This window comes from Triturus cristatus, chromosome 5_1, assembly GCF_964204655.1.
Source record: "Triturus cristatus chromosome 5_1, aTriCri1.1, whole genome shotgun sequence".
Taxonomy (NCBI): domain Eukaryota; kingdom Metazoa; phylum Chordata; class Amphibia; order Caudata; family Salamandridae; genus Triturus; species Triturus cristatus.
Window position 1 is genome coordinate 295,794,967 of NC_140587.1, and position 24,987 is coordinate 295,819,953.

Sequence of the window (24,987 nt, forward strand, 5' to 3'; positions counted from 1 at the left end):
ATCACTTGTGAGGAGTAGCGCCAACTTCCTATAACACAATTACCTGCTAGAAGGGAATTCACCCATCCTTCTACAACAGAATACTTGGCCAAGAAGAGTCCACACCTCCTGCTACAAGGATAAGACGAATTGGTATATCTGGGATGTATTTATTAGTAAATAGCATCACACAGTAAGCCAAATGCACCTAACATAGCAGACTCTAACATATCAATAGTATGATTGAAACTCAATCAAGACAAATATATATTTAGAAATATATATATATATATTTAAGAATCAGAAAATAAGAAGGAAAGAATTCAGAGACAGTTAGTAGCAGAGACACCTCACCTCATCATTTCACCCCACTTTGCTCAAGGGGAGTCCATTGCTTGAACTGGGCGAAAGCTCAGAGGTGACCCCACTTTCCGTGACAACACGTCTGCTTCACGGATGAACTTCCACCGAGCCAGTGTAGACTCCCCTATTTAATACACATTCAAAACACAGCGAAGCTTCTAGCAAGCCACGCCCCCTAGTTCTCATGAGAGCCAGTACCAGCCTGCTTCAAGGTCAGACCAAGGGTTGATCAGGCCCCTGTTATGACTAAAAGTCAAACCATGTACATTCCTCTGATAAGAACCAGTTCTCTCTAGTCAGTAAAATGCGAAAAACAGCAGGAAAGCAAAACATGCCCTCTTCACAGAAAATGGCTTCAGAGTTAGTTAAGCCATGCACACAAAGGCCCAAAGCAAGATGGAATCAAAAAAGCAAGGAGCACCTATAATTCTCATCCACACAACTTACAAGCACCACTGTGCACACAGAAAAGTTTGAAGCAAGGTAACTTCAGAAGGCAGAATGACATTAGACCACGTCAAAGCCAATAGGTCAAAGTCATAATTCACCTAACCCAAATAACATTATACACTAAATCCCTCAGTATACAACATTGAGCACATGTGTGCACCACCACCCACAAGACTGCACCTCAACATCCCATACCTTCTATTCTTGGAAAGACTATTCCACTAAAAGGCAGAACACACTTAAGTCAGTACAGATTGGTGGTGGTCGAGGGTCATCATAGGGTGTCAGACCACAAAAGTGGCTGATTCACTACAACGGTGCACTTTAGCTGCCGCTTTGAGGGGTGGAATTACGGGTAGGACACTGCCATTTTGGCGGTTAGCGGTCTAGGTTTCCTCAGCTGGGCTTGCATAAATCTTCACGCTGTCACGACCGCGCAGGGATGCGCGCCGAAGGCAAGCCCGTCTGCGCTCTGTCCGGGCTCAGGGCCTGTCCCCCTGGTCTTTTTACATCAGTTACTAGGTCTTACTCCAGGAAGCAGCTTATGGGCTGGGATCCTGAGGGGGGCAAGGCCTGCTGCCCAAGGGTTATTCTTGAATTAATCAGGGAAGCACAGGCTGAGTGTTGTCCCAAGTGCCACTATATTTTGCCTTGCATTGCGTAGAATTCTATCAATGAGCGGTGCAATGCATCCAGGGGTAGGACCAGTCAAACAGTTCAGGCGCCTCTTAAATGTCTTCTTCTTAATGCTAGGTCCTTAATCAAGCACAGTGTTCAATGTGCCTTGTTCGTTGAGGATCACAACATTAAACTAGCCCTTATAACTGAATCCTGGTCTGATGAAGCCTCGGGGCCTGACCTTGTTAAAGCCACTCCACCTGGCTTTTTTTGCTATACGCTTGATAGACCCATCAAGAGAGGTGGTGGGCTGGCAGTTATTTATCATGACCCCTTGAAGCCCTCTTTCGCTAAGGCTTCTAATCAGACATGCAAGGCACTGTCAATTAAAATTCAAACATCTGACCATGACACATTTAATACTATCCTCCTGTATCGACCCCCGGGTCCTAGGGGTGCGTTTTTAGACTTCATTGGAACACTTTTAGAGGAAGAGTTGTGTGATAAGTTTTTTACGGTGATGGGAGATTTTAATTTTTATCTTGAAGATCTTACTGATACAGACAATATCAGACTGCAGCAAATTTTTAGTGGAGGCGACCTCAAGCAGCTTGTGGTAGATCCCACTCATTCTGCAGGACATATATTAGACGGTATTTTCTCCAATAACCCTAATCTTATTTACACAAAAACAGTACCACTTACTTGGACTGACCATGTGGCGATCCTATTTGAATTTAAACAAGCCAAGCGCCATCAACATAAACCTCTCGCTAAGGCTGCTACAATTACAATGGCCTGGAAAAATATGGACAGTCTAGCATTAGGAAATCTTTTGAAAGCCTCATACCTGCATCTTTTTCTAATGTTGAGGAAGCTACGGCTTCCTACGCGGAATGGTTGGATTCTGCTTGTAGGAAATTAGTGCCGGGCAAACGATGCATTCTTAAACGGGCATCGCCTTCGGCCCCGTGGTATACAAAAAACGTAAAACTACATAAGCTAGACTGTAAGAAGTTAAAGCGAGCCTGGAGGAGAGGGTATAAAAACTCTGATAGAGAGGTCTATAAAGTAAGCCTTTCCAATTACAAAAAACTGCTCTCTGAAACTAAAAAGATATACTTCGGGGAATAAATCAGGAATGCTGGACCCTCATCCAAAGTCCTGTTTAAAACAATTTCCACTCTTACTACCCCCTCCAGACTCAAGATTGAAAGCAACTCTGAACTATGTGAGACTTTGGCTGTTTTCTTTCTACAAAAGGTTGAAAACATTTTTTCCTCCTTTACTTTCACGCCCATGGTCGTTGAAGAGGCAGAGATAATAGGGCTTTCTGAGAACAACAGGCCTACTCCCGTACTAGATCATTTTACACTGTTGGATCTACAGGGAGTTACTAAACTACTACTCTAGATTCGGTCAGGCTCCCCCCTGGACCCTTGCCCAGTTGATATATTGCAACAGGTTCCAGATATTATTGGGGAAACTCTCACCCCACTGTTTGGTTCTGTTTTTAAATCTGGTCACTTTCCGGGACCATGGAAAATAGCATCCATTCTTCCCCTTCTAAAGAAACCCATTCTGGATCCAAAGGTCGCGAGCAATTATAGACCTATCTCACGTCTCCCCTTTCCGGGAAAGATTATGGAGAAGGCTATGAATGGCAAACTCAGCTTGTTCCTCCTGACCAACATAGCACCGAGTTGGCACTGATCAAATCCACGGAGGAGATCAGAGAGGCTTTGGACCAGGGTGGTGCCGCCATACTCATCATGTTGGACCTTTCAGCCGCATTTGATATGGTCCATCAGGAAGTTTTGATGGGCCGTTTATCTGCGGTTGGGGTCCAAGGTAAGGCCTGCGACCTTCTGAAATCCTTTCTGACTCGATTAGAAACTTTCCTTTAGTGATCAAATCAGTAGGGTCGTCTTATCTTGTTTTTTCATTCACAGAACCCTGAGGAAAATTAAATTCCTCCTTCCGGAAGACAGCCTGAAGACAGTAGTCACAGCGCTCATTCTGTCACGACTGGATTACTGCAATAGTCTCTATATAAACATCCAGAAGAGACATTTGGCCAGACTCAAGATCGTGCAGAATACGGCAGCCAAGCTGCTAATCAATCAATCAATCAATCACGGAACTTATATCGCGCACTACTCACCCGTAAGGGTCTCAAGGCGCGTGGGGAAGGGGGTCTGCTACTGCTCGAACAGCCAGGTCTTGAGCTGTTTCCTGAAGGCCAGGTGGTCCTGTGTCATCCGCAGGTGGACGGGTAGGGAGTTCCAAGTCTTAGCTGCCAGGTAGGAGAATGACCTTCCTCCAGCGGTGGCTCTCTGGATGCGAGGGACAACGGCGAGGGCGAGGTTAGCGGAACGTAGCTGGCGGGTGGGCGTCTAGAAGGTGAGGCGGCTGTTGAGGTACCCTGGGCCTAGGTCGTGGAGGGACTTGTGTGCGTGGGTGAGGAGTCTGAACGTGATCCTCTTGTTGACAGGGAGCCAGTGCAGGTCTCTCAGGTGGCACGAGATGTGGCTGCGTCGGGGGACGTCCAGGATGAGTCGGGCGGAGGCGTTCTGGATACGCTGAAGTCTTTTCTGAAGCTTGGCTGTAGTACCGGCGTAGAGGGTGTTTCCGTAGTCTAGTCTGCTGGTGATGAGAGCCTGGGTGACCGTCTTCCTGGTCTCGGTCGGGATCCATCGGAAGATCTTTCGGAGCATGCGGAGGTTGTGGAAGCAAGCTGAGGAGACGGCGTTGACTTGTCTGGTCATCGATAGGGAGGAGTCCAGTATGACGCCCAAGTTGCGTGCGTGGTCCGTCGGTTCAGGTGCGGTGCCTAGTGCCGGGGGCCACCAGGAGTTGTCCCATGCGGAGGGTGATGGTCCCAGGATGAGGACTTCTGTCTTGTCCGTGTTCAGTTTCAGGCGGCTGGTGTTCATCCATTCAGCGACGTCTGTCATCCCTTCGTGCAGGCTGGCTTTGGCGGTGTCGGGGTCTCTGGAGAGGGAGAGAATCAGCTGGGTGTCATCGGCGTAGGAGATGATGTTGAGGTTGTGTTGGCGTGCGATGGCAGCGAGGGGTTTCATGTAGATGTTGAAGAGAGTGGGGCTGAGCGACGATCCTTGCGGGACGCCGCAGATGACTTCTGGCCTCGGAGCGGAACGGAGGGAGGCGTACTCTCTGTGTTCTGCCGGAGAGGTATGAGATGATCCATTCCAGAGCCTTCCCTTGGATGCCGGTGTCGTTGAGGCGTTGTACTAGTGTGCGGTGGCAGACAGTGTCAAATGCTGCGGAGAGGTCTAGGAGGATGAGTGCCGCTGTTTCGCCGTTGTCAAGCAGGGCTCGGATGTCGTCGGTGGCTGCGATGAGGGCGGTCTCGGTGCTGTGGTTGGCTCTGAATCCGGACTGTGATGGGTCGAGGGATCCGTTCGCCTCGAGGAAGGCTGCCAGTTGCTTGTTGACGACCTTCTCGATGACTTTGGCGGGGAAAGGAAGGAGCGAGATGGGGCGGAAGTTCTTGAGGTTGGTCGGGTCCGCTGTTGGTTTCTTCAGCAGAGCGCTGAGTTCGGCGTGCTTCCAGCTATCCGGGAAGGTTGCTGTGTTGAAGGAGGTGTTGATGATGTCTCGGAGGTGGGGTGCGATGGTAGAGGCTGCCTTGTTGAAGACATGATGGGGGCACGGGTCGGTCGGAGATCCGGAGTGGATGGTGTTCATCATGCGTGACGTGTCTTCGGGGGTCACCTCGGTCCATGTCTGGAGGGTGGCGGCGGGGTGCGAAGGTTCAACCGATGGGTGCGGGGGTGAAATGTCGAAGCTGTTGTGGATGTCGGCGATCTTGCGGTGGAAGTACGAGGCGAGGGAGTCGCAGAGGTCCTGTGAGGGAGTGATGTCGTTGTTGCCGGTGCTGGGGTTGGAGAACTCCTTGACGATGTTGAAGAGCTCCTTGCTGTCATGGGCGTTCTTGTCCAGTCGTTCCCGCAGAGATTTCTTCTTGGTGGTGCGGATGAGCTGGTGATGTCTGCGAGTGGCGAGTTTGAGTGCGGTCATGTTGTCGGCGGTCTTGTTGAGGAGCCAGGCCTTCTCGAGGGTGCGGCAGGCCTTCTTGGAGTCCTTAAGTTCGTCCGTGAACCAGGGGGCCTTCTTGCTTCTGGGCCTGGTGAGGGGGTTCTTCAGTGGGGCGAGGTCGTCGGCACAGGAGGTCAGCCACTGCGTGAGGTCGAGGGCAGCTGTGTTAGGGTCCGTAGTCCTGACAGGTGGGCTCTGGCTGAGGGAGGTGGCTAGCTGGTCGGCGGTGATCTTGCTCCAGTTTCTGTGGGGAGCCTGCTTCGGGTGATGGTGGACCGTGTTCTTTCTGAAGCTGAAGTGGATGCAGCTGTGGTCGGTCCAGTGAAGTCCGGTGGAGTGGCTGAAGGTGACGTGCTTGCTGGACGAGAAGAGTGGGTCGAGCGTGTGGCCGGCGTAGTGGGTGGGGGATGTTGACCAGTTGCTGAAGTCCGAGGTTGGCGAGGTTATCCAGCAGGGCGGTGGTGTTGCGGTCATTGTTGTTCTCCAGGTGGAAGTTGAGGTCCCCGAGGAGGATGTAGTCGGCGGAGGGGAGGGCGTGAGGGCTGATGAAGTCTGCGATGTCCTCGCAGAATTGTGCGCGTGGTCCTGGGGGTCTGTAGACGAGGGTGCCTCTGAGGGTAGTCTTGGGGTCGGTGTGGATCTGGAAGTGCAGGTATTCGGCGTCGTTGAATACGTCGATGGAGTCAGTCGAGATGCGATGGCGATGCCTCCTCCGGTCTGGTTGACGCGATCCTTCCTGATGATCTTGTAGCCGTCCGGGATGGCTATGGCGATGTCGGGGGCTGAAGAGTCGTTCATCCAGGTTTCCGTGAGGAAGGCGACGTCTGGAGATGCTGTGTCGAGGAGGTTCCAGAGTTCCACGGCGTGTCTGTGGACGGAGCGGGTGTTGAGCAGGATGCACTTCAGGTGGTTGCTGTTGTCCGTCTTGGTGGGCGTGGTGCTTGTTTGGAGGCAGGAGAAGTTGCAGGAACGGCAGGCGAAGGGTCCATGGGTGCGTCGCGGGGATGCTCGGTGGCACCCGGGGGCTCGGGCGGTTTTGAGTGCGATGAGCGTTGCGAAGTCGTAGGTCCTGCGAGGGGGCTGACGGGCGCGGGGGCCAGGGGGTCTGGCGCTGGGCGCGGTCCAGGCGCGGACGGGCGCAGACGGGCTTACCTTTGGCGCACCTTCGGCGCTCATTCGGTGCTCCCGCTGCGCGCGTCCGCTGCGCGGTCGCTGAGAGGGCGTCATAAATCAGGAGCCGGGAGGGAGGGTCACCTGGGATTCGGGAGCGGGGTGGCCAATGGGCAGGGAGGGGAGGCGGGACTGCAGGCGGAGGCGGGAGCAGGAGGCAGGAGACCGGGGCAGCGGCGGCAGGAAAACGGCGCGAAAACGGAGGGGAAGTGACCGGGCAGCGGCGGTGGTCAGCGGCCGAGGAAGGGGCAGCAGCGGCAGGCGCAGAGAGGCAGGCGGCACCTACGAGCTAGCAGGCAGAAGGCAGCGGCGAAGAGAAGGTGAGTGGCGGCAGTCCCAGCGGTAGGCAGGCGCCAGGCAGGCAGGCGGCAGAGCAGTGAGGTAGGAGCGACCGGCTGTGGGGGCACAGGGGGTCACACTGACCAGCCCGTCACGGTCCCCTTAAATCAGGAGCCGGGAGGGAGGGTCACCTGGGAGGCGGGAGCGGGGTGGCCAATGGGCAGGGAGGGGAGGCGGGACTGCAGGCGGAGGCGGGAGCAGGAGGCAGGAGACCGGGGCAGCGGCGGCAGGAAAACGGCGCGAAAACGGAGGGGAAGTGACCGGGCAGCGGCGGTGGTCAGCGGCCGAGGAAGGGGCAGCAGCGGCAGGCGCAGAGAGGCAGGCGGCACCTACGAGCTAGCAGGCAGAAGGCAGCGGCGAAGAGAAGGTGAGTGGCGGCAGTCCCAGCGATAGGCAGGCGCCAGGCAGGCAGGCGGCAGAGCAGTGAGGTAGGAGCGACCGGCTGTGGGGGCACAGGGGGTCACAGGGACACCCAGGTTTGTCTCGGTGAGGCTGGGACTCAGAACTCTTCACTGGCTCCCCGTCAAGCAACGGGTACAGTTTAAGGCCTTGTGCATAGTTTTTAAGGCCCTTAATTGCGTTGGCCCTGACTTCCTGAATCACGTGATTCAGTGGTATGATCCTGGAAGAGTCTTGCGCTTGGCGCAAGCCAAACAAGTGATCTATCCCCGTTATAACAAGGCCAGTTGGGGTGGTAGGAGCTTTCATCACTGTGCCACCAAGGCATGGAATAGCCTGCCTTTCCATCTTATAAACTCAACTGAGCGCCTCTCTTTCAGGAAAGAACTAAAAACATGGCTATTTACATAAATACCTATCTCAGCCAATGGCTACAGTTTCTCTCAGGCAGGTAGTGCATAGCGCCAGGACACTTCAGGATAACAGAGCGCTTTAGAAGTCCCATTAAAATAACATTAACATAACATTAAACGTGGCAATACCAGAGAACCATCAGGATTAAGGACCGACATAGATGATTTTGCCCATGTTGATAGAATATCCCATACTATCATGTTCACGGAATTTAACGTTTGTGTGGATTACTCTTCTACTCCTCTTGTGAAAACATGGTAACTGGAATTTACTCAGGTTAGGCACAAGATGTGGTTACTCATGGTAAAGCGTTGGCTTTGTGGTAACCTTTCTCTTCCTGTAATCGCATCACAGGAGGATTCAGGCTCTAGACAACAGCTTTTATTCTCCATTAAAAAACTGTTCCCTACACTCGCCTGAAGGAATCAGTATGGTTAAGTGATGGCGATTTTCTAAAAACCCGATGCGTGTCCTTTGAATCAGACGACCTGTTAATATAGATCCGTATCACAAAGAAAAAGCAACGAAAGTGCTAAAGTACGCGGAATCTGTTTAAAAGTAACGGAGGGCTAAAAAGAACGAAGGACGCCAAATGAAGGCACAGTGATCGATGGGAGGATACTCTTAAAACCCGACGCTTGCGCTCTAGACCAGAGGTCATAAGGATATTGATTTGCCTCGCATACAAAAAAAGCGATAAGCAGCTCACAGGAACAAGGCACCGCTGCCAAGAGGATACAGAACGTAGAAAGGGTAGATTGGAGACTAACAGGACAATACTTAAGGACTCAAGTTATGAGATAGACAAAATCTTGTGTCTTGATAAAGATGGCAAAAACTATTTGAGGCCATCGAAACGCGTCGACGCTGTTGAAGGCATAATCCAAGGATCGACATAGAGAAGTCAAATACTGATTACATCAATGTATTAAGCACTATGTTGTAAAGCCTCAGTGGATATGCACTCGTAAAGAATAGGAATAATTTTTATCTTACGTAGATGTCTATCTCTATTGTGCTGGTCACAGTTGCGATTTATATCTATTAGGTAGCACATTACAATAGGTGAAATGTTTTTTAGAAGAAATGTTTTTTATGAACTGTGTTAATAATGTATGATACATGGCATGATATGTGATTTGTTTTTAGAATAAATGTTGTTTTACGAATTGTGATAACATTGTACAAGAGTATATTCCATTGCATGTGCATGTAGAATCACTGAATTCACTACATATATATTACTATTCTTTTTTAATAAATCATTGTGACAAAATAGAATCTTTGTTGTAACATTCAACTTTCTTATTATAAGAAAAATAGTATAGCGAATTGAAATAGTTAGCTCAAGGGAATTACTCTCTCTTTGCTAAGTCTAGTCTTCAACACCAATTTATCTTCAATCCTCAACCAATTTATCCTCAAGGTATATAATAATGAAATAGGTGAGAATAAAAATGTATTATTTTACCCTCAAATTGCGTAGCTCCTGCTAATGGTACTTTGAAGTGCCTCTACTGCTGCAGAGCGCGCTGAACCTTGCAGTAATGAAAACAAGTGGTATTGACGTGGCAGTTATGGATGACATTGACCAAGTCTTGGTTCAAGAATTAATTTACAAGCGTTTTTAGGTCGAGCCTAGAGCAGCGCGCACGCGCTGCTTGCTCGACTTTTAGTAATGGGCTTTCTGAAAGCTCACCACACGCTCATGCGTGTGCTTTTGTTTGTCTCCCAGGCTATTGGGCTTTGCGTGCGTCTTTCTAAGAAAGACAGCACACAATTGTTACCCGCACAGGCCACATCTGTTTTCAATTATCGTGCCCAGACACGGGCGTGATAATTGAAAACAGATCGGTCGCTGTGGCGCGCGCACAGCACTCGCTGGCTTGTTTTCCAAGTTAACCACTTACTGTTACACCGTTTCTTTCCTGCATTTGCACCTTTTAAGCCCTGTAAGGGTGAAAGGTGTCCACTCAGTTAAGAGATACAAGGAACCTTCTGCTGACCTATAACACTGATAGACCTTAGAGGTTGGGGCGGCGGAGGGGAGGTCACATTACTAGCCTATTAAATGCCTTACACTTCCCGAAATTGGACACAGTGACACCACGAACATTTCTCAGCCCAACCGCCCACCCCACCGCTGCCTGTGGCTTAGTGGAGACTGAGTTTCCTTTCTGACAATAGTTGGGGACTCTGTTCACCGGTTTGCACCCCAAGATTTTAATCGATATAAATGAAGCATAAAAAACTATTTTACGGGTGTCCTGCACGGATGCTCGCATCCCAACTCGGTGATAAGATGGACCATATCACCAACGGCACCCGCTTCCACTCTCAAGGTTTTTTTTTTCTCCCCAAAACACTGTTTTACACTTTCGTACGAGTCGGTTGAAGTGAAGTATGACTACAAATCCCAAAATGCACTATTATAATTAAGGAACGTGAAAGGCTCAAATGGTGTTCTGGGTGGACACGCATCCTCTGGTGATAATATCAGGGACAGTGTGTTTGGCGCTCAGGATCCCTGCCCACGTCATCAGACCACGGCCCCCTTGAGCACAGGCGTCACCCTGACGTAGGGGTTATTCACAGCGCTTAGGCACCAAAGTAAGGTATGAAGCGCTAAATAGAAACAACGTATTATTTTTGACACATTTATTATTTAACCTCTGCCTACGCTTAATAAAGGACCGTTTCACTGCTGTCAGGGGTGCAGCAGAATATTATCGCCCATTAATCATTTGCACCCACCCAATTACTACACCCCATACCGAGCTTCATTTGTAACACTATTTGATTTTATGATAGCCACGTAGAACCCTTCAGGCAGATGTCGGCTTTTCATCAACAGCCCATTGCATGCTGGGAGTTTTCAACCCATATTTACAACATGAACTACAGGACCCAGAATGCAACAGGCCCTTAGCTAAACAAAAATTGACATAGCCAATAGGTCTCGCCTTTGGGACCTTATAAGTGTTTAGCCATGCAACAGTTGATGTTGTTGCACCAAGGATATTGTGCTGGATAACAACACTTATAAGATACCAAAGGCGACACCTGTTGGCTATGCCACTGCTTGTTATTCATTGACCTGGCTCCCGTGGGCACCTAAACAGGATCTTTGCTTCACCACCATGTACCTTATATTTGTCAAAATCTCTAAATGTACTCCCTGTGTGGGCATACTCTTATTTTGGATCACTTGGGGGATCATTGCTTGTGTTCAGATGTCCATATGGCTGGACTATTCTGTCCACTGTTCTCTGTGTTGCATCTAGCATGTGGAGTTTGGGTCCGACTCCTTCCATGAGTTCAGCAGCCTCTACCTTGACCGTCCAGCGCTCTCCAGTCTAGTGATGTTTATGGCAGGACAGATCATTAGTAACTGGGTCATTAGTAAACTGTTTGAGTAGTATCCATCTTACATCAGGCCACACTTTTACTCATCACCATGTGCAACAGTCCTCTGTTCATTATGGAAGAGTTTGTGGCACTGCCACTATTACTCTCTGCTCCACCTACTACCATCAGAGTCCCCACAGTGTCCTCTTCCTGGGGCACACAAGTTCCCAGCCACATTCTCCCACATGGTGGACTTGTCCAGGCTCCTTTTCTGAAGCCTTGACTTTTTTGTGCCACCTACCTTGTGTGGGCCGGTATCTTGGATCCACTGTTAGTTTGTGCAGATCTGCACCAGTTTATTTAGCCTCCAAGACATCTCTTCACCATTCTGTTTTGTTTAAAGTTCCTCATTACGAATCCACAATTTCAAACCCCCAAATTATTCGTAGGAGATATTTGCTGTGTGCTGGGGGGGCATAATTAACCAGGAGCATTGCTAGTTATGTCCCCTTTATGCTGTTTTAAAATCACATGCTTGGAAACTCATTTGCATGTCACTTGACCTTTCATTTGTGCACTTTTTGTCTTTGTATTTTACTCATTTTTCACTGTGTTTTAAGTTTGTTCTTCACGATCTCCATAATAGCATTATTTAAACTTTAACTAAGCAAAACATATCTCAGATGCAATAAAATATATAGCCCTAATTTTGTAGAGATATAAATCAAATGGACTTGACCTACTTGCATTTATCCAATGTAGTGTATTGTTAAACATATTACATCGCACTTATGGCCCGATTACGATCTCGCTGGGAAAGCCCTATGGCCGACTCGGGCCCGTAGAGCTTTCTGAACGATTTGGGCTCCGAGCGACCGTATGAAGCAATTGCGCGCTGACGGACACGGGTCGCTTGAAGTCCCATTAAAGTCTATGGGAGCCTGTTGTACAGCGCGTGCTTAGGCTCCCATAGAGAAAAAAGGTAGGTCGTGGAAAAGGGCGTCCCCTGTCTCGGGGACACCTCGGTGCCATCGTGGGGCTCCTGCGGTTCCCGGTACCAGCCTTCTAGTCCCAGGCAAAAACAACAGTTGATGGACAGAATGCAGAACAATGTCATACATTCACCCCAGTACAGAGATCTGGGCCTAAATCCATCGTCAAGACTGATTTGCATATGGCCAGGTCTAAACTGGGGTGACATGGTGAGCAAAAGAATGATGGATTTAACCCAGATCTCTTGACTGGGGGAGAATGTTTTGATTTGTTCTGCATTCCGTCCATCAATTGTGTGTCTTTTGCTTTCTAGTCCCAGGCAGCACCAAATGGTTGCTGCCGACCAGAGACACATTTCTGCCCACCTGCTGCTGAGCCAAGCTCGAGCAGGGGAAGACAGAACAATAGGCATCCTGTCACAGGGAGGTGTGACCACCTACCAGACAGGATTTAGTGTATTAGGGCTGGGTGGGTGCGCTTGCAAGCGACTGAAAGTCTGCATGAGGGGCACATTTGGTGTCCCTGTGCATAGTCCAGTTCAAACCAGTCCTGGGCGCCATTGGCTCCCACTCTGTCTCGAAACTGGACAAAGGACACAGGAGTAACCTCCCCCCCTGTGCAGGGAGGGTCCCCTGAATCTTTCCAACCCACTCCCGTGGGTACTTCAGGGCTTACCTGGTTGTTGGACCTTAGATCCGTTGTGGACAAGATTCAGAACTGAAACCACTGCACTTCGACCAACTGGGCACTTTGGACTTCGCTGGACTTCGTTTGGGCCTGACTTCGTCTCCCTCTCAGTCTGCTGCATCGTCTGTGCGTATGCACCATACAGAATCCGTGTAGGACTTGCAGAGCATCCAAGACAACCGAAGATATTCTTCCTTGGAGTGAAGGAGCCACTCCCCTGCATTCGCAGGCACTGCAACACTAATGACCAGTCTGCTGATCCCGAGCTCCTACGGACTCTGAAGGGTCCAAAAATACACATGAGGTGAGTTCCTACGTCCCCGAGGCCTGGGCTGCACTCTCACTCAGTTTGAGGCCAGAATCCTTCGATAGAGCTGCAATACCTGTACCCCTGTGCACTGCGTAATTTTGCAAGTGCATGTGCTTGTTGGCAATTCTGTGACAACTGCTTTGGGCTCCAAGTAGCCCCAACCTGTAGCAACTTCTCCTGCAAAGATCTTCAATCACCGAACACCGGGTGCTCTGTGGCCTGTTACTTTGAGAAGCTGCTCGAGGTCCTCTCGCAACTCCTGTGCCTCCGGCCTGTGTGTCCAGTTGAGGGTCAACTTTGCTTTCCTTGGGCTCTCCTGATTGCTCTTGGACTGCCCTGACTCCCCTGTGTGTGGAAAGTCTCCTGGACCCTGCTGGTCCGAACCATACACTTCCTTGACTTCCTGCGTGAGCTGCTTTTGCTAAGGGTTGTTGGTGATCCCGCCAGACACCGACCCCTCAGCACTCAACATCCTTTGTGGGACAGCTCGTATCCAGCTCCTGGTCGTCCTCGACGTCGCCTGGTCCCCGCAGCTGCTGAGTCAAGGTCCTCGTCAATCACCCTGAAGCATCCAACATCGGTGGGCATTCGTCTACCGAGCCCCTTGTCACTCTCAAGTGACCCAGACTCTGTCCCCTCTGCTTTACGTACTCTACGACCAGAATCCACGTTTAGATTCCAACTGACACTTTTCTCCCTTCCAGCAGCGGCTGTTCTTCGAAGTCCTCCATTGGGTTCGACAGCAGTTTCCGACGCCACTTAACAGCTATGCACCCGGCTTCCCTGGGTTAGGTAACTTGGGTACTTCGGTATCCATGGGTAGGGTGGCTCTCCAACCTTCTTTCTTCCACTGGGTTACTTCGTTGTCCACTAGGAAGGGTTCCTAAACTTTAAAATTCCAACCATGACTTCCACATACACTTGTATGGAGCACGCGGCCGTGTTCTCACACTGCACATGCCTTCCGTGGGGTCTCGGTCTACTCACCCTGGGTGGTCCCTTGGAGTCCCAGCAATTCTACGTCCTCTCAACATTGTCCTGACTCGAGTCGTGGTTCTTATACCACTTTTTTAGTATATGGTTTGGTCCCCCATCCCCCCCCCCAGGGCCCACTGTTTATTAGTGCTATTTACTGTGATTTATTTGCTGTAACATTGTCTGCTTTGTGTATATCTCCATGTAGGAGATACTGGAAGGTACTAGAGAGTATTATATAATGACTACATATTTTTTATAAATACCTTGTGTGGTGCTCTTTCATTTAATCTATACTATAAGATTGCATTCTAGTAAAACAAGGGGCTTTACACTCCTTCAAGACTATGCCTCAAGGCTGCTCTCCATAGCTACCACTTGGATAGCTTTCTAAGGTTGTCTGAGATCTCTTAAATCACTATAAGAGTTGTCTGGACTGGTGCAGGGTGCCCACTTACATTAGTGGACAGCATATACCAGGCCAGCCTCTCACAAATATCATGTAACTAGGCGTTGTGATGTCACCTGTGTGGGAGCAGAACCGTATGCCAACATTCAGAACAGCCTAAAGTCAGATCATCTCAAGTTTTTTTTACCGTAGACGGTTCTGCCCCAAGTTGTGTTGCGCTAAAAAGCACCCTCCCAGCATCAATTTGGCAGATTGATGGTCATAAGTAACAGGACTACTCAATAATTGAGTTCTAGATCAGAGAGAAACTAAAGAGTTTTATTACAAATCCCAAAATTCAAGCAGTACAAAATAGATGCCATGAAGTTTCCAATGCAGAATTATAGAGTTGTCAAAAGCAGAAATAATCCAAGTCCCAAATGAGCAGCACAATCATTAAGACATTGGACAGCATCTCTAGTGCAATGGAAAAGTCTTCTAAAATCTGGCTCAACCCAAAACTCAAGGGGTTCTTATACATAATGGTAGCATAGCAAATTGAAGAAATAACAGATTCATAGTAGCATGATCACAAGTAACAATTTTTGGGGAAAATCAGAAAGTTAACCACCACTATTAAGTACATAAGCACACACCCATTTTAAGAAAGCATCAAACATCTTCTGTGTTATTGCTATCTGAAAATGTTTAAAATAATATGAAACATTTCAACAATGACACTTTACACTAATGAATAAGTCTAAGCCCAGCAACGGAACTACAGCAGAAAGGCTTTGAAAACTGCTACAGTTCGGAACACTACGAAGTTTATTTAAAACTCACGCAAACAGTAAAAATCCATGACATCAACTCTTTTTCACATCTGCAGGGCATGTTGGAAGAGAAGATGCGCAGGGGACAAGTTGGGAGAGCAGGAGTGTATGGCAAAAGCAGTATCACAACAGCAGCCATGTTATCCAATATGGCATTTCTAAATAAATGTGGCACAGCTAAATTGCATTAGTAATCACACTTCAAGTCATCATATTAAATTTGTTTCTACTGTAACCATGTTTTTTTCCATCTTTATTTACTAGTTTCATAATAATTATATTCAGTACATGGTTACTCACTTAGATTTTGCAATATAACAATGCACGATGTGGAAAGGAAAACAATTACAAGTCTAGCAAATCCTGGCCACCACCCGATCCTCCACCACCCCACATAGCTCATACAGCTTATATATATAAGTATGCAACATCTACCCTTTCTCAAATTAGGACACCCCACCCGCGGTGCTCTCCTGTCCCTCCCTATTTGGTCAAAAAATACCCAGATGTAACACATGGAACATTTACCCCACTCCAGTAGGAACAATCCCATCCGGTTGTTGCATAGCGGGAGTTGCGCTAAGCACAAGCACATAACTCCCAAGGGGCCCCCAGATATCTCTCGGGTGACATCCTGGTACTGTAACCATGTTAATTCAGCATAATAAAATAATTATTCATTATTATTTATTTACGAAAATATAAACCCAGGATGAAATGCTACCAAAATTCTCCCCCCTCTGCTAATTCTAACAATCATACAACTCCATTCTAAAATGTTATTAATCAGAAAATTATTCAGTCAGTATAGTTTTCAGGTTTTTCTGGAATTCTCCACTACCATCTTCAATTGGTTGTAGATATGATCCTTGACATTTTCCATTTCAGACTCAGTTTATCTCTTCCTCAAGCTATTATTACTTTTAGTTTTACACCTCTTAATCATATGCTCAGGAAAATTAAACAAAAGAAATTAAACAATGGTGCAAACCATTATAATTATTACAAGTTTTAGAATTAGTCTTAGAGTACTCCCACCATAATTATCTAGTAATTCACCAACTTTGCTAAAATCCTCCCCTAGCTCAATAAAACAGAAACCTACAGCTTCCTATAAACCAGGCTCTTTAAAAGATTGAAGAGCATGCAAGAGGTTAGTATTGTTAATAATATAAGAATTAATAATCCTTCTGTTATCAGGCACATATGTAAAATAGCTCTTAGCCTTTATTACCTTGTAAACTCCATCTTCCTTTGCTAGGAAAATATCTAATGCTAAACGATTCTGCATCATCATAGACCTAATAGTAATCATTTCTATATTTACCTGTTTTAAAGGTCCTGCTAAATCTACTGCAAGCTTATCAACTAACTAACTATACATCTAATTTTCACATCATTTATTTTCACACCTTTAGAAGGGATTTAAAACACCTAATATTTCAAAAACTACCTTTCCAAAACTCAGTTTCACTGTTTTCAGGTCCACTACATCATCCATTTTATCCACATGATAAACTCTAGGAAACACTAAAGTAAGATAACACGAACCAACCCAATTGTGCAGCACAATGAAATAGGCAGTCTTCCCACAAACATAATAAATCCCTCTCAAGATTGGTTCTCAACCCATCAAATAATTCCCACACACCTCAAAACTTCTTTCACACAAACTCCTTCCCACATATTCAGCCATACATTCTTTGATGGTCTTCTATGTACCATACGCAATTCATCCCTCCGTTTCTGCTCCAACCTTAACCTAAGATGCATATATTCAACAATCTAAATTCTTCCTCTTTCTTCATTTGTTCCATTATAACTTTTCCCTCTCTCCAATCTCTCACTTCTTTCACTCCAGTCTCATTATATTCCCTAATAAACGAATTCTTTTCTTTACTCTAACCGCACTCTTTCTCCCATTGTTTAGTTTTAGTCTTATAATTAGTTTGTGAAATTGCTCTCAGAAATTTGCCTTATTTAATATTTGTCTTATCCTCTTTTATAGGCAGATTTTCTAAAGACACCTTGAAATCTGTTTGATTAAGGGAATGAAAATCATTAAAATGTAAATACATACACATTACATATTAATGAGTAAGATATAGGAAGTTGCACATATGAAGATCTTTCACCAGGAAGAAAAGTGCACATAAAGCATTCCTTAACCCTCATATTATCATCCCAAAAAAAACAAAAACATATATATATATTTATATTTTCTCCCCATCAGAACCGATATATGAATCCAAACACACCACTTCCAGGGAAATGATAAGCATGAACTGTTGCTGTTCCTTCCAATAAAGGAACTTTGTGTGTTACCCTGGGGTTGCTTATTTGCTTCCATTTCCCTGGAAGTGGCATGTTTGGATATAGTAACATTGATATCCACAATCTAAATTCTCTTTATGCTCTAACATATCATGTTTAATTTTATTTATAGCAGTAGTTAATTGGACATTCATGGAAGAATGTTCCACCAGAGATAGTAAGCACACCAACAGCCCAACAAAACCTAATGGTGTTTTCAATATAATCACTAACTACAATTTTACATTTGCTATATTCCGTCTACCAATGTAGACAGAAAACAATATTGTGAGACTCAAAAATGTAAAGGCAACAAAATATTTTTTAACACAATAATAAACTTATTTTCTTATTTCTTTTACCCCTAACTTCTGAGGAGTATGGGGTAGTTTGCGCTTAGGCCTTCATAACTTTTTTCCCACATACAGTATGCATACCAACTTTTCGCCGTTTTAGCCAATGTCATTGGGATTCTCAGGGTGCCCAGGGTTGGTGGATTTCCGTGGAGGTGACAGTTAAAATTGCCAGAAAATACCTGTATTTTGAGTTTGTAGGGAAAAATAGAAAACAATCTGCTCCCCAAAAAAGTGTCTGATTTGTTTTCCTAAAAATGGCATAAACTAAAGGTTTGCTGTGCTAAAGCCACCATCCTCCTAGCAGTCTGGAATATGCATAGCTGAATCGGATTTTTTGTTTTTTATCACAGTCTTGGCATTTTTCAAAGAAGTGGCCGATTTTTCCTGATTTTTGTGCTTTCAACCTACTTCCAGTTTGTGGTGGAAACCGCATTCTGGAAAGCTATAAATTCCTGAAAAATAGACATAATTCTGAATTCAGCAAGCAGTCATTTGTGTAGATCCCGCAAGGTTTTCCCAAAGAAGCTCACAGTTAAAATAAAGAAATATTGAAAATGAGTAAGAAAAAAGGGCCACTTATGACAATGTTGTCACCTGTAACTTCTTGTCACGATGGCCGATGTACAAAAGCAAAATAACATTACGTTTGCTAGACCCTTCTGGATGCAGAGATAGGGTTTATATGTTGTCCAAGAACACGAGGTACCCAGAGCCAACAACTAAGATGCACCTTACTATGGCTCTTCATTGTCTACCGAGCATAGATTCATAGGACATTTTTCAAAATGTCTTCTTTCTTACACACTGGCTTACATTTGGAAGGCACAAATGCTCCAATTGGTAATAACAAATGTTTTATTCTGTGTTCCAACATGTCTCCTGATAAAAGCGGTACCTTACTTCTGTGGGTAGGCCTAGCGCAAAGCAAGGGCCCAAGTCGCAACATGGACACATCACATTTTTCCACTGAAAACTGATCGTTTCTTTTGTAATGGAGGTAGCTATGGATTTCGGGCCCTAGCTCAGTGGTACCTAGGGAAACATAGCATGCCTGCATAAACAAAATACTCAGGTTAGTCCAGTGTGGGGTGACTTGCATGGGTCTCATCAAGTTTTCCTATCTAGACCCCTTGCTTCCATGAGGAAAACTTTGGGAACCTGTCGGGAGCCACAGATTTCCTGCCACCCAGCATTCCCCACAAGTCTCCAGATGAAACAGTACCTCACTTGTTGGTAGGCTTAGTGCCTGCGACAGGAAAGGGAACAAGACGCAACATAGACATATCACATTATCCACTGAACACTGATCCTTTTTTGCAGTGTGGGTAGTTGTGGATTTTGGGCCTAGCACAGCCAGCACCTAGGGAAACCTAGCAAGCATGCACATTTTTAAAAACTAGACATCCGTGGGAATCAAGAGTGGCGTGACTTGCTTGGCTCTCACCAGGATTTCTAGTCCAGAAGCCCTTGCACACCACGAACTTTGGCTGAAAACACACATTTTACTCGCATATATGTGCAGGAAAGGTCAGGAATCCGTGGTGAACCACAAAGTTTTCCACCACCCAGAGTTCCCACATGTCTCCCAATAACAACAGTACTCCGCTCATGTGGGTGGGCCAAAAGACCGTGACACAAAAGGCCATAAAGAGGCTACCTAGAGAGATCAGGTAAAGGCATAGCTGTGGTATTTAGGGTCGTAATCGGCCACTGCCAATGGAAACCTACCAACCACAGACATTTTTGAAAACTAGACACAAGGAGATTTCAGAGTGGTGCTCCTTTGTGCATCCTGCAAGGTTTTCTTACGCATAATGCCCTGCGAACCTCAAACTTTGCCTAAAATCATGCATTTCCTTACATTACTGTGATCGGAACTTGTAGAATCAGCAGGATTCTACAAAATTCCTACCACCCAGTGATACCCCACTTTAAAAAAAAAAAAACGCTGCCCCACTTGTTTGGCTGGGCCTAGTGCCCGCGACAGAAACGGATAAAACCAGGGTCAATGGGAGTCCTCACCGGGACCTCAAAGTTTACATCAGAAATGTAAGGAAAATGTGTGATTTTAGGCACAGTTTAAGGTTTGAATGCATTGTGAGTGAGAAAAAGTCATGAGATCCTTGCAAAGCACACCACTTAGGACTTCACCAGCTGTCTAGTTTTCAGAAATGTCTGGGTTTGGTTGGTTTCCTTAGGTTGCAAGAGAGCACAGACCCAGTTAACTCAGCTACCTCCATTGCTAAATCAGGCCACTGTTTAGAAAAGAAAATGATGAAGTCTCCATGTTACATTTTTGGGGCTTTTCCTGTTGTGGACGCTTGGCCCACCCATTCAAGAAGGGTAGTGTTTTAATTGGAACAAGTCGGTAAACGCAGGGCAGTAGGAATTCTGTTGATCCTTGTGTATTCTGGAAGTTTACATCACAGAAATGCAAGGACAATGTGTGATTTTAGCCTGAGTTCGAGGTCAGCAGAGCATTGGGGTAAGAAAATGACATGGGACCCATGAAGACATACATCCTGGACTCCCCTCAATGTCTAGTTTTAGAAATGTTTCCCCAGGTGTCTCCCCATTCAAGCCCAAACCGTGCAGCCATTTACCGTTGCTAGTTTGACGATATTGAGATTTAGACTCACTCTTCTGGCCCATAGGTAAAAACAACACCCAAGATAGTCAAATGTCCTCTCACTTGCGATTGGGTTGGGATGTTTTAGTCCATAGGGGAGAAGAAAGACTATTGAGGCTTCATGGATGAAGGTGGTGCCTGATGTCAGGATGGGCCATACCCACCCCATTATTTTATTTTAAAAACCTTTCCTGCTATCCAGTGGGCTTTTATTCCCCATATGCAAATTGGGTGCTATCTCCTCTCTACATGCCAGGGACGCCAAAATACTGGTTTGACCGTTATTGGAGGGGACATCATGGCTCTATGCCAGACTGCAGCGCATGCACCCCTTTTGCCCCAAATAAAAAAATCCTCGACGTCTAGTGGGCTTTCTACTTCCCTGACCCTCCCCCACCCCAGTGTGCAGATTTTGGCCATCCTCCCTAATTGGGACATACCTCCTATCTGCCCCCGGTGGAAGAAAAACACTTTTTCCCCTTCTGGTGTAGGGGTATGGCTTGAGGTCAGGGTATGCCAACCCATCTTTTTGTTTGATTTGATGCCATTTTGAAATACCTGGTTTCGTGAGCACTTTCTGGCCAAACCCCTCTCACAGAGGCTAATGGGGAAACCTCCAATCCACCCTCGGGAGGGCAGAAGAAGACTGTTTCACCCTTCTTTAAGTCTGGTATGGCCATGACCATGGTGGACAGCCTCCTACCCCATGTTCTTTTTTTTGATGTCGAAGTACCCTAGTGTCTTGTCGATTTTCTGCCCTTCCTCCACTAACTCCCGAATCCAAGTGTCTTAATTTATGTGATCCCTCTGCAAAAAAGGGCTTCCCTCGTACCTGTTTATTATTGGCATTAAGTCGAAGGTGACTTCACACATCAGTATGCAAGTACAGGGGTATCCAATACAGTAAGCACATCATTCAACATCATATTACAAAAATACAGTACAGAGCCTTTTAATTCAGAAACACTTGAACAGACCTACAACCCTGCCACCCCCACATAGCCAACAAACGAAGGCACTGGGAAGTCAAACAACAATACAAGCATCAGCCCAGTCAGTGCGAACTAAGAGCCCGCAGCAGGGAAGGTTGAAGGTAGATCCAAACTCTCAATGATCGATATTCATTTAAATGACTCCAATTTGCAACGCTTCATATTTATGTCACAAAGAGAGGGAGGGCCACAATATTCCTGTCTGTGGGTCAGGCATCGTAAGGTAGGCCAGGACCATCAATTAACTAGAATGTGTACCAAGGGATAAACAAGGCGAAGAAACAGTGTAGTCCAATAAAAGAATGAAGGAGCTGGCACTCAAGGAGGCTTATTATCATCCTTAATATTTATAATAATAATGATATCAATAATTATAATTGTCAGTGCCTCCCAGCAATATACCATGGAGAAATTTACATAATCCTGGGAGTTCTTTGTTATAAAGAGAGTAACTGTTAATGTCCTGAGCCATGTGATGAGAGGAGGATGTAGTGCTTTTCCGTATAAGGGTGATGTTACGTCTAACCAGCAGAGGGTGAGGCCCTCGCCACCACGCTGTCAGCCTGATGTTATGTGAAGATCCTCAATAAACAGACCTCTGGAGGGTGCAAGTTAGGCACACCTATGCTGCGAGAGAGGATATTCGTGAAAATACCCCATTAGTGCATTACTGTTAGGCAGGACCAGAGCATGTGCCCAAAGCTGGCCTCAGGGGAGTAACATCTAGCACAGTGCGATGAGGCACCTGGAAAAATCCTGGCTAATCTGCGCAGCGTACAGTAGGCTCAATGTAACACATATGGTTGAATCGGCTTGAATTTAGAATTGCTTGAAACTTCGGGCCTGACTACAATGGGATACTCCGTCACAAACGTGATGGATATCCCGTCCACCAAATTACAAGTTCCATAGGATATAATGGAATTGTAATTTGGCGGATATCTGTCATGTTTGTGATGGAGTAATCCCATCCACCAAGATCGTAATCATGCCCTTTGTGTGGGTATTTTATTTTTCTCCCCAGTCCTTGTCGTTAAACACCCAGCCAATGTCTGATTCCCACTTGTCTCTGGGCGATGACAGTTCGGCAGCTCTAGGCTGCATTTTGACCCAGTAGAGCCACCAATCTAACTTATGGCCGTCACCAATAGTATGAGGGTCTGAAGGAGTTTGTGGTGGGTGGAGGGTCCTTGCAGCATTCCACGCATTCCACGCAAATGTGCTAGAACGCCGCAGCAAAGTGTCCACGGGTTATGAATTGCCCTTTATGAATGTATTAGTCCAGGACATCCTGAAAAGACATCGTTACCATTGTTAAAATTTTCCCAACCAGTGTAATGTTTTTGATGGACCAATGGGACAGAGCTGCAGAGGAGAGGAAGCTAGTAAGGAGAAGTATACCCACCAAGGCTAGGGCTGGGGCATATGGTAGATGCTGCTGGGTCAGAAGTAGACCATGCTTTAATACTGACAGTGCCATGGTCACCAAACTGAAACCATCAATCTGACTGAGTTGGGGAATAAAAGGGAAACAAGCATCCCGGAAGAAACTGGCGCCATGGGGAGTGCTGTTTTAGCAAGGGATTTCTCATTTACTTTCCTTTTCTGAATTTTTCAGCCAGCAGCTTGCTGCATGTGTAATGGGGCTCTACTTATTTGAGAGAGTCAGACTTTGATCTCATCCACCAGCCCCCGCCATTCAAGGGATGGGTTCTGAGTCACGTCAAATCTTGTAAACGAGAGTACACGCACGCACATATACGCACACACATTCACACATAGCATATTGAGATATATTTAAAACCTGCAAGGCTGTTTTTTCACCGCATTTTCTGTTCCGGGCGCTTTAGGGCTAATATAAAGACCCACCAAGTGTACTCTGTGTGGACCCATATAGTGCAGTGGCTGCAGCATTGTTGTGTGCTCTAGGCCTTGAAGTGGTTTTTTGCTTGAAGGCGCCTACTGCACCCCTTCCTACACTTTGTCATATAGAGCTGGTATGAAGCCAAACAACCTGTACTCCGCTGTCAGGCCTCTATTAAGGACACAGAGACGAGGATTGTGCTTCTCAATCTTTTGTGCCAAAAACACAGAAACCCAATGAAAAAACTGTAAACATTTCACAATACTACATGTCCCATGAGGCTTTGAACCACGCCTCCTAAAACCCACCAATAGTCTGTCGATAACCAGTACAAAATAGAGAGGCGCCATCTTCCTGCCTCTTTCTTTGCAAACAAGCAGTCCAATAGTACGAACATTGTCTTTAGGGAATAATCATACAGTTCCAAAGACCCGCAATGGAGAGTTAGCACAGACCAAAGGGCCAAGCAGAACAATGAAAACCTAGCCACCACTGGAGCTGAAAACATCAACCACAGGAAACATCCAAACCATGGACTTAAGATTGTTTTGAATCCGAACGTGAATCCCATCTCTACATAATTGCAAGTACAAGGGTGGGAGAAAAAATCGAATATGTACCATACAGTACAATGACACCATATGATCATAAATCTTACCTGTCCAAACGGGTGGAATAATCCTTGCCTCTGTATCCTTAATAGAATCTAAAATTCTTGTTGCAAATGCTAGAAAACTTTCTATACTATGGCAGGTCCGGAGGCTCCCATTATGCTGGTTCAGAGCTCACCAACAACAAACAGAAGATACATGCACAATAGGTTTAAAATTAAATATCTTGAACATAGCCTGTTCACCAATCAGCAGCATAAAGAATATCTTACAATGTAGACCCAAGAGCAAACGCTTTAGATGGCATAGCACCTCTAGCAGAATGAGTGCCATACACTGAAACATCAGTACCCGCTACCGACATGACCCAGCGGGCAAATGTCGCTGCTGGCACTGGGCGAAAAGGCTATTGAAAAGCCAACAACAAAGACTCAAGAGGATCAGTTCTATGAGCCAAATTACGGTCCTCATAAACCTTCAAACATTTTACTACACATCATTTAGCATTGTGAGGAAGAGCAGGATAATCAATGGACAAAGACATGGTCTTTGGTCTTTTTTAAATAAGAAACAAAACTCAGGAGAAAACAACCTACCTGCAAGGTGCAGAGCTCGTACATTTGACACCCATTGGCCTGAAATCAAGCATAAAAGCATAGTCAATTCAGCGGGAAGTAGCTTCAACATCAAATCATTATTAGCAGGCCAGGACTCTAGTAACAGAACATTCGTAATATCCCATAACTTAGTGTATTTAGGTTTCGAGGATGAGCCACTCTGATACCCCTAAGTAGTTTACATATGATAGAATGGGCACCCACTGGCTTGCCATCAATCAGATTATGACCCACAGACAGTGCTGATCTAAAATTATTTACTGACCTGTAACAGAAA

The 24,987-nt window shown here is 46.2% G+C and overlaps 1 protein-coding gene and 1 long non-coding RNA gene across 2 annotated transcripts in view; one reads left to right on the forward strand and one right to left on the reverse strand.

Annotated features, from left to right (window-relative positions):
* TATDN1 (TatD DNase domain containing 1) overlaps positions 1-24,987 on the forward strand; it is a 195,367-nt gene that overhangs the window by 102,840 nt on the left and 67,540 nt on the right. The window lies entirely within an intron of this gene.
* Positions 1-24,987, reverse strand: part of LOC146830811 (uncharacterized) — a 90,386-nt gene that overhangs the window by 16,827 nt on the left and 48,572 nt on the right. Inside the window, exon 2 of the long non-coding RNA XR_014961484.1 lies at positions 24,690-24,728. This is a non-coding gene — a long non-coding RNA (uncharacterized LOC146830811). The remainder of the gene's footprint in view (positions 1-24,689; positions 24,729-24,987) is intronic.